This window comes from Pezoporus flaviventris, unplaced genomic scaffold, assembly GCF_033815535.1.
Source record: "Pezoporus flaviventris isolate CSIRO_AGI_PZ_B2104156 unplaced genomic scaffold, CSIRO_AGI_Pfla_v1 ptg000011l, whole genome shotgun sequence".
NCBI lineage: Eukaryota > Metazoa > Chordata > Aves > Psittaciformes > Psittacidae > Pezoporus > Pezoporus flaviventris.
The window spans coordinates 1,911,858-1,922,099 of NW_026892559.1; the positions used below are offsets into that span (position 1 = coordinate 1,911,858).

At 40.1% G+C, this 10,242-nt stretch overlaps 1 long non-coding RNA gene across 1 annotated transcript; it reads right to left on the reverse strand.

Annotated features, from left to right (window-relative positions):
* Positions 1-2,209: 2,209 nt before the first annotated feature.
* LOC133267976 (uncharacterized) lies at positions 2,210-8,632 on the reverse strand. The gene is made up of 3 exons (XR_009742928.1): positions 8,546-8,632; positions 7,545-7,716; positions 2,210-6,954 (listed from the first exon to the last, which is right to left on the reverse strand). It is a non-coding gene; the product is annotated as an uncharacterized LOC133267976 (long non-coding RNA).
* Positions 8,633-10,242: the final 1,610 nt, after the last annotated feature.

The following is a 10,242-nucleotide window of genomic DNA, read 5'->3' on the forward strand; positions in this document are numbered from 1 at the left end:
GAAATGCAGAAAATAGAAGTGTAAGGTGCAGGGCCTAGTGCTTTGGTAATTTTTGCTTTTTGGTTGTGTAGCACTGCAAAGGATGTAGTCCCTTCTCCCCTCCAGTCACTGTGTGCTTGTTTGTTTTTCTTCTTTCACCACATTCATAAATTGTATTTCTCAACCCAGTTTAAGGATTCACTGATTCCTATCTGTGCTATGAGGAAGAGGAAAGGCATATCCAGCACTAGGAATATTCTCCTGCCTACCTGCAGTATCAGCAAGACTTTTTAAAAAAGGAACAGAACAAGATGCAACAGCTTCAGGGAGGTTTTAGCAAGATACACAGATAGTTCTATATCAGGTGAGTGTTTACTACAACTACCAAGGAGTTAAGTCCCTTACCTCAATATATAGAAATACTCATGAGTTTATCATGGATGATCCTTGTGTTGAAGTTCATCCACATCTCATAACCTTCTTTTGTGAGTCTGCAATCATTTAGGACAACCAGTTGCACAGGTCTGAACAGGAGTATGATAAGTAACTTTGAGGAACCAGGAAAGCTGCTAAAAGGAAGAGGCCAGAGATCTGGCAATGCCATACAGAGCCAAACCATCAGCAGCTACCAGCCCCTTTTGATTCCCTGAAGGAGGAAAAACAAGGCCCCATTCTCTTAACTTCCTTTATTCACACAAAGACTGACAAAGTACCTACCTTTGCATTTAGATACATTTCTCTTGCTGGGGGTTGGACTGGCAAAGATATCTTCTGCAAATGCCTGTCAAACAGCAGCCCTTGGTTAGAAAGGGGCTTGAAGCCAAGGAAGAGCCCTTAAAATTCTTCTTTCATACAGCAAAACTGAATTAATAGAAACACTTTGGAGAGTATAAAGAAAACTTAATTTTCTTTCTGCAGTCCTAGTACAAGGGAAAATATGGCAGATGACAATTTATCAGGGCAAGAGTGGGGTGGAAAGGCTGAGGGACCAATAGCCCCTAGAAGTTTGCATAAGTGCAACTTGCACGTTACCTGATTAATAATTTAGTTGCTTATGCTAAACTAGATTTCCATCAATTTACCCTACTATTCCCTTCTGCTTACTCATTTCTTTCTCTCACAGTGTGTTTTATTGCATGATTCTGTGATTGTATGTTTGTATTTCACTGTATTTTTAAACTCAATCATTAAAACCCAGGTTGTCATTTTGTTGGTGTGTAGAAATTATCAAGTAATCATTCCCTTCTAAAAATACCCATTTGTATTGGGTTTGTGTGGCAAGGTTTTGCTGGGGGGGGGGGGGGGGGGGGGGTACAGGGGTGGCTTCTGTGAGAAGCTGCCAGAAGCTTCCCCTGTGTCCAACAAAGCCAATAAGCCAATGTCAGCCAGCTCCAAGATGGACCCGTGCTGGCCAAGGCTGTGCAATGGTGTTAGCGCCTCTGGGATAACATATTTAAGAAGAGGGAAAAGTTACTGTGCAGAGCAATTGCAGCTGAGAGAACCAGTTCTGCAGACAGCAAGGTCAGTGCAAAAGGAGGGGAAGAGGTGCTCCAGGCACCAGAACAAAGATTCCCCTGCAGCCCGTGGTGAAGGCCACGGTGAGGCAGGCTGTGCCCCTGCAGTCCATGGAGGTCCATGGTAGAGTAGGGGGATGCCTAAAGGAGGCTGTGACCCTGTGGGAAGCCCTTGCTGCAGCAAGGCTCCTGGCAGGACCTGTGCCCTCATGGAAAGAGAAGCCCACTGGAGCAGGTTTGCTGGCAGGACTTGTGACCCCATGGAAGGGACCCATGCTGCAGCAGTCTGTTCCTGAAGGACTGTAGCCATGGAAGGGACCCATGCTGGAGCAGTTCATGAAGAACTGCAGCCCATGGGAAGGACTCACGTTGGAGAAGTTTGTGGAGAACCATCTCCTGTGAGAGGGACCCTACACTGCGGCAGGGGAACAGTGTGAGGAGTCTTCCCCTGAGGAGGAAGGAGCATCAGAGATGTGGTGAACTGACCACAATCACCATTCCCCATCCCCCTGCACTGGTGGAGGGGAAGAGGTAGAAAAAAATGGAGGTAAAGTTAAGCCTGGGAAGAAGGAGGTGGGGGGGAGAAGGTTTTTTTAAGATTTGGGTTTATTTCTCATTATCCTATTCTGATTTGATTGGGAATAAATTGAACTAATTTCCCCAAGTCAAGTCTGTTTTGCCCATGACAGCTTTTGGTAATTGGTAAATGATCTCTTCTGTCCTTGCATCATGAGCTTTTTGTTCTATTTTCTCTCCTCTGTCCAGTTGAGGAGGGAGAGTGATAGAATAACTTTGGTGGGCACCTGACATCCAGCCAGGGTCAACCCACCACACCATTTCATTCCATCTTATTTGCATTATATGAATTAATATGGATTATGGCTCATTTTCCATCTGCCATTTCTTTGATGCAAGACCAGAAGTCTCTGTAATTCCCCTGTAGACTTATGGGTTGTGAAGATAAACGGGCTCCTCTGCAGTCCTGTAAAAGTCTTTGGTGAGGCATCAGGAGAGAGGAATAATCTACTCTGTAAAAGCACCAGACCTGCTGGGAAGGCAAGCTGAGGGTTGGAAATGTTAAGTATCCCAGTCCCTAGCAAACACAGAATAGAGGGGGTTTTCTATAAACTCACTGCTGATCTTTTTAGCCTGTGGGATATAGAGGCCTCCTCCTGCTGGAGTCTGGTGAGTGCCAGCCATCTTGTTCACTGTAATTATAGCTGTTAAGACAGAAAAGTAAGAAACATCCATCTTTTGGCAGTCTACAGGTTTATAAACGCAGCTTTCAGCTGAACCTTGGATATTTGTTTGTAAGCTTCTTGCCATGGTTTATAATCACCTCTCCCTTTCTGACAGAGATGAGCAGACTCCACTCCATTAACTGCATCTCCCTCAGGTTCTCTGCTCAAGTTAAAAAGAAAGTTCTCATAGAACTTGGAGGGCACATCTGGGACTCGTGCACAACACAACAGTGGTTTGTTTGCAGCAGCTTAATTTAAATTGGATTTCACATCAATTTGTTGAACAGCTGAGGAACCCCGTGTGGACACACTTATTTGCCTTAAAAGCTGGCTTAAAATCAGTTCCTTATCAATTTAAGCTCCACTGATCAGATTTAAATATATATTTAAAAGGTCAACACAACCTTTTGCATTGATTTAATGAAATGATATTGAAAGCAATGCTTGAGTAAACTGGTGCAGCTCTGTGTAAAAGCTGTCCGAATTAGGGTAATATGGATTGTCAAAAGATGGAGAAACATTTCTTCCCATCAAAGCTTGCAAATTCAATCTCTTGATTGGATGCTAGCAAGACACAGGCTGATGGATCTCTCCTCTGATGGAACCATGTATTGATTTTACCATTAGATATACAAACCAAATGCCTAATTCAGTAATAGGCACATTTTATGCCTTCCCTTGATGGTGTTGATCTGAGCCCTACAATATATTCATTTTAGCTCAAAACCACATATAGTGCCTCTTCAATATGAAAGTTCAAACTTTAGGCCTGGATATGTTTTAAAACTTATGATCTTTTTAAGATTATATTTGGTAAAGATAGGACCTTTTAAAAAATCTAGCTAAATAACAGCATGAAAGGGTCATTTATGTCAGGAGCCTATTTCACTGTTTAACAGGTGCAGCTATTCACCATAAATTAAGTCTCATTTGTGCTGATTGCTTGAATTGCTGAGGAATCACTTTACTGGTATGTGAAATATTTACTATGTATAGCTGGACAGCTTCCCAGAAATTCTGATGAAGCACATTAATGCACAAGAAAGAACATCCTTTCCTCATAAGACTTATGAAAACATCAGCTTTGCTCCTCCCAGCATCTTATACACAGGCTTTTCTTGAACTATCTGAGTTACCCATACAAATTTATCTAGATAACTATTAAGAAAGATCTTTCTAGATAGAAAATTCTCTATCTGTTGAGTCAAGATGCTGTTATAAACATGAATAACCAAAACAAAATACACTTTTACATTTTCTTTCACCCTAGTTAGAAATTGCATTTTGTTTACAGGAGGGTGAAAAACCACATGTTGCTTTAAACCATTTCAGATGCCCAGAACAGAGAACTGATATTGGGATCACTTAAAAAGCAAGTGAACTCAAAAGCCAATAACTAACATTTGGCTGGGAATTATTTGCATGTGTCCTTTGAATAAGGTGCACTACTTGCTAAGAATGATTAATTTAGACAATTCAGCTATGGATGTCTGGATCTGTGGAACATCCAAAATACGGTACAAAGGTAGGAAAGATTTCCAGTTACTACCTAAAAGTTCTGGGTTCCCACCTGTAATAGGAGATCTGGGTTTGCTATGTAATTATCTGCATGAGAAATATAGGCAAGTTTAGGTCTTAGAGAGTGTTACAATATGCAAGAATTAAAAAGAACATCAATAGCATGTTTACACAGACAAGAAAAATTTCAAACAAGCATAGGCCGCATTCCTTGCTGTTGAAGAGCCACAAAAAAACCTCAGCCAACCTAAATTAAACAGCAGTAAAAGCCAATATGAACTGTGTTGTATTAAAAAGCTAATACTGAGAGAGCCATGAACGCTCAAGAGTTTACATGAGCAGCCTATAAAATGCTGATGTAACTAGCACCAGGGAACTCTGTACAAACCATCCCTCTGCAAACACAAAACTGTATTAAAAAAAAAATCCAAAATCAGACTACTTCCAGGGCCAGGAATAACAGACATACACAAACTCGCAAGGTTAAGATTTGTTCTCTGCTCCTAATACACAGGCGTGTGTCACCAAAGTGTTCATATGATTTTCAAGGATATGTTTCTCTGAGGTGAAAGCAAGTTTCCTGTCCTGCCTGGTATAAACTCTGAGTTTAAGTTCAGGCAACATGAACCCGAGTAGTACAATTTCTTTTCCATCCTCTGAACATTATGGCTATGCAGTGGACTCCTCATTATGGTCTGAAGAGCTCCTTTAGACTGGCTGTGAACAACAGTACTTATATTGTTTTTTCACAGATGCTTGTGAATTTTGTGTATTTTGAACATTCATGCTTTATTCAAAATACACGAGACTAGGTGCACAGGGCAGCGTGTGCCCTGGCTTTGACTCTAGTGTGAGAACATTTCATTCTCTGAACAGTTAGTGAAAGAATGTAAAAAAGAGGCAACAATTCTGTGTTTACTTACTACAATGCACAGCAAACTGCTGGAAAGCAGTCAGGGGTCAAATCTTTCACATCTCTTTTCCCAAGAAGATAGAAACTGCCCAAGTAATAAGTGGATGAAGCTTTTCTCCATGAACATTACCTACATCAGGCTCAAACCACTGCACTAGTTTATTTTAAAACTGCAGAATAAGTGAGAAAGTGTCTTTTTACTATAACATGATTTTAATTAAAAGGGGAATTGTGGCTTCTGCCATTAGTGTAGTGCAATTCATACGGATTTGCAAAAAGGAACTTACTTTCTTATAGAATGGAAGTTTATTTCTGGCCCCATATGCAAAAGCTCATAGAGAGCTTGCAGTCTCACTATATCCAACTAATAGAGCAGCAGTTACATGGAGAATGGTCTTTTGAGTAAAGGACAAATTTTTCCCATAATTCAAATGCATTGTTCATACTTAACGTTTCAAATACTCATTAGAGTATGACAGAGAACACCAGTCACTTCCATCAAGACTGGAATCCATGGGAGTAGAAGTACTATCCTATCAACTAAAACATTGCTGGGATAACACTGGAAAACACTTGTTCATGTTTCCATAGGCTCAGCAATACTTCAGCCGGCCTTTTTATGAAGATCAGATGAGGATATGATAAGCAGTAGCAGAACATACAGAAATCATACTTCCAGTCCAAGGCTGGAATGTGCCACTTCAAGAGCTGTCTAATCTCAACTGTTTACTGAGGATATTTAACTGCTGGGAGCTGTGAGTATGATACTCTAAAACTTTTGTATATTAAAAAGATACAAAATTAACCAAAATTAATATTATTAACTTTTCTACATGAATTCATCTTCTACTTAAAATGTTATCTTTTTCTTATAAATGTGTTCCTTGAATGAAAAAGCAAAAAAAAAAAAGAATCTATTTCCATCTTCCCCAGATTTTTAAAATAAGAAATATTTTTAGTCTTCTTATTTATATAACAATTTCAAAATTGGGGAAGAGGATACAATGTTTGCAACAAGCATAAATGTCAAGAATGCTTGTAGTTTCCATGTGGTAGTTAAATAATATTATTTTGAAAAACTTAATACACACAATAAAGGAGATAATGCAAATTGTTGGTCCTTGACACTGGTGACCTCCAGAAACTTCCCAAAACAGATGATATGCTATCGTCAGTCCAGCTATCTGCAGATAGAATGAAAGAATGATTTGTGCACATGAAGATTCTGAGACTGAATGTCAGATCCTGAAAAGCACAATTCAAAATGTATAGAGGCAGACTGGGTGCAAAATCATACATAATATGACTGACCTGAAAAGAAAGAGGGTATAATGAACTCAAAATAAGCAATAGAGACTGCCCATCACTGTGTGCTCAATTTGCAAGTGCTTCATGACATAGTCATTTCTCCTGGATTAATTACTGAAGAGAGGAAAGTAGAAGTATATCTGCTTCCCCCTGTCTGAACTGAAAAGGAAGCATGTAGAAAAACACACAGTGGGTGTACACAAGCTCCAAGTGTGGAATAAAGCTCTCAAGGAGACATCATTCCAGTCAGTGTTTGGGGTTGGGACAGGCTGCCTGGGTCAGTCTCCTCCAGACTTCTCCAAACTTCTTTCAGAGCAAATCTGGGTTATGGACCCTGTAAAAGGTTACCCCTCCTTTTAACTCCACTGAGTGTCATTCAACATCTTCCAGCATGTAATCTGGAGCAAGCTTTCCAATGGAAATGTTCTGAAAACATCAGGTGACAGGATGAAGATGTCTCCTGTCACACTATGTTTGCTACCTAGTAGATATAGTAGAGCTAGATCAATACAGATTTACCAAGTGGGCTGGGAAAGAGTTGGAGGTACATGCAATTTGTATCAAGCCTGTCAGATTTCAAATGAGAAGCAAGAACAAAAGACACTGAGGATTTCAAGGGAAGAGCTTTGCTACTGAGGAGGTTAAAGTGATCAAATGTAACAGAACAGTTTCAAGACCAGGCTTGAAACTGAAACACCTGATTCTAAATCCAGAATGTAATCTAACAGGCAACATTGACTCGCAGGATTGCTACTCTCCAACTCTTCAGGATGTGGATTTTGTCTTTCACTTTGTGTTGGCACAAATACTCCAAACCTAGGTGATGAATCAGGGAGCAGCTGGAAGACTTAGATAATATCTGGACTATGCTCATATCCTGTACAATTTCTTATTTTATGGGAACAAACATGATGGCAAGAAGAGGGGGAAGCCCTGGGGCAGTATGGATCCAGGTCCAGAGGAGTCACTTTGCAGCCCCCTTTCACAACTTTACATTTAATTTTTTAAATGCACAAAGATTATGTTAAGTACCAGGTTAAAAAAGAATAAAAAGAGGATGACACTATTTACTGGAAGACATGATTTTCTTTCACGTGCATATATGTGTCTAAGATCTTTTCTGCCAGAGGAGTGTCATGCAACAGGTATGTCTCTTCATTGCTTATTTTCTTCCTTTCCTTTCTGCTTCTTTGTCCTTCTAGGTTTGTTTCCCTTGCTAAACTGTTGTGTAGCTCTGGGGACTCTGAAAAATGCAGCTCCATGAGGACGTGAAGTTCAGAGTGGTAGATATTTTTATAGAAGTACAGTCATAGTTCCATAGTCAAGGCTAAACTGTACCCAGAGTGGATATCCAAACTCTTCATTAAACATAAAGTTGCTTATCTTCCCTATGCTTGTTGGGAGGCAGGCAAAAAAAAGGTGTGTAGATGTTTAATGATGGGGTGGTTAACAAATGACTGAAAGAAACAATTCCCTATCTCATCCTTCTCCATCCCCCATCCTTCAGACGCCTTACTGAGGATCTGCTGCTGTCACACATGAGCTACCAGGCTCAGCACTAAATTGAGGAGGTAAAATACAGTGACTGTAATAGGAAGGCGCTCAAACTATTTGATCAAAGGGTGCCTCGTACCCTCTCATTCAGTCACTGTTAAGCAAAGATATGCAACATTCTAGAGGATTTTCAACTCAAGTCTTCTATTACCTTGTGACTCATTAAAAATGGTCTCCTTAAGAAATGTAGCATTTGGTGCATTTCTTGTCTAAATGAGCTTAGAGAAACAGCTTATCAGTCTTCTAATTTATTATTAACATTCACTAGAATTTCAGAGAGAGTTGCACACCAGAGGAAAATAGCTCTCATACCTAATGGCTGAGATTAATTTGCAGTTACCAGTATATTAGGAATTTAGCTTTGCACTACAATACTCCTTTTCATTAATTGCTACACTTTTCTGTTTTATTTCCCTAAGAACCTAAGTTAGAATGATACATTTGGGTTCAAAACTGACATAGTTACAATTGTGAATTTTAAGGGTAATAATCACATCTTTCAGATAGCACATTCTCACCTTTTTTGGAAAGGCACTCAGGGGAGAATCACAGAATGCTGTCTTCTCAAAAACCTCATACTGCAAGGAAATGACATTATAAGACTGAACCACCTCCCCCTCCACGCCAAAGATGGAGGAAATGTTAAGGCAGTGATTTACAGTAAAATAGATTATATATTCCTATTATTCAAAACCCCAAAATTATAAACCCTGAAAATTCTGAGATAAACAAGAAATCCAGATAAAGCATAAAGAAATTAAAAGTATCTAAACAATCATAACTAAGCTTGGAGAAATGTCTTCTAAATCTCTAACTAGCTTAAAGTCACAACATTTGTTTGCATAATATGTCTGTGTTTGTATATATATACACCAATACACACATGCTTTTGAAGATGAATCATACTTTTCCACTTTATAGTGTGCAGCTGAAAGCTCATGAGAAACCTCTCTCTGTTCTGCAATGAAGGTGAAAAAATACAGCATGCCTTTAAAAATCTCTTAACCATAACCAAGTCCACAAATGTAAAACTATTTCTATACAAACTGTATGTTTTTGTCTGGTTACAGTCACTACAGTAACACCCATATAGCTGCCAGAAAGCTCATCTCCTGGAAAAAAAAGAACAGGGTAAAGTATAAATTAGAAAGCAATCTACATACCAGATACCTGCGACACACCACAGGAGCCTCAGCAGCAAGTTACGGACTCTGACAAAAAGTCATTACAATGAGCATGCTGGAGGCTATGGCTGTTTCAGCTGCACTCTGGTACAAGTCTGGAGGGGGAACAGTCAGAACAGTCGGAGACTGAAGGCCTCTGTGACAGGGGCAGCTGCATGGTGATGTGAGGACTGCAGATTCCTGAGCCGTGTCTCTCTGCCCTCTGAGAACAAGAGGATGTGCAACTGAGCTGAGGGAGCATATGCACAGTGTGCAAGGAGTCAGCCAGACCTGGCTCTGCAGCAGTTTCAATCCCATGATAGGAACTTTCTTAATCCCTGATGCCATAACAAACCTTGTCTATCCAAAAAGCAAGGTTAAACATGTTAAGCAGTTACTAGATCAAAATGGGATCCTGGCAGCACATTAAGACAACAGCATGGAAATACCTACACAAACGATGAACTTCACAGAGGCCGCTTGATAGTAATGATCAGTCTGCCAAGTAGAGGCAAGAAAGGTTGCTCATAGGCAGTAAGGAACACCAGGTTTTGTAGCCTGGAATGAGACCTGCACTGAGAGAGCTTAAACCCCAGCCCCTTTTGTGCCATTAACAGCTGCACTTTCTCTGAATGACTACAATGTTTGTTACCTGTACAGAACTGAGATGTAATATTTATTACAGAGGTACTGGTTGTAGCTCCCACAGGCAAAACTGATGTGTTATACCTCGCACTCTGTGTGCACATTAGACTGGAAAAGCAAAGTATATTATCCCCAAACTTTAGCATTACTTCTCTGAGTAAAAGATTCACATGATAAGAGATTATCTGGCATCTGCTAAATATTTCCTGGTACAAGAGTCAGACTGCTTAATCTCAATTTGGATCAGGGGCCTAATCCCATTTTGCATTAATTTCCCAAAAGTGCACATTGAGGCAGAAGTCTTGTTCTGCCTGGGAATAAAAAGAACCTGAGCCTGTCTTCCTCTCACACACTATTGTTCATATTCACCTGATTTCCTGACAAAAAACAGTGAGCCAATTTCCCTA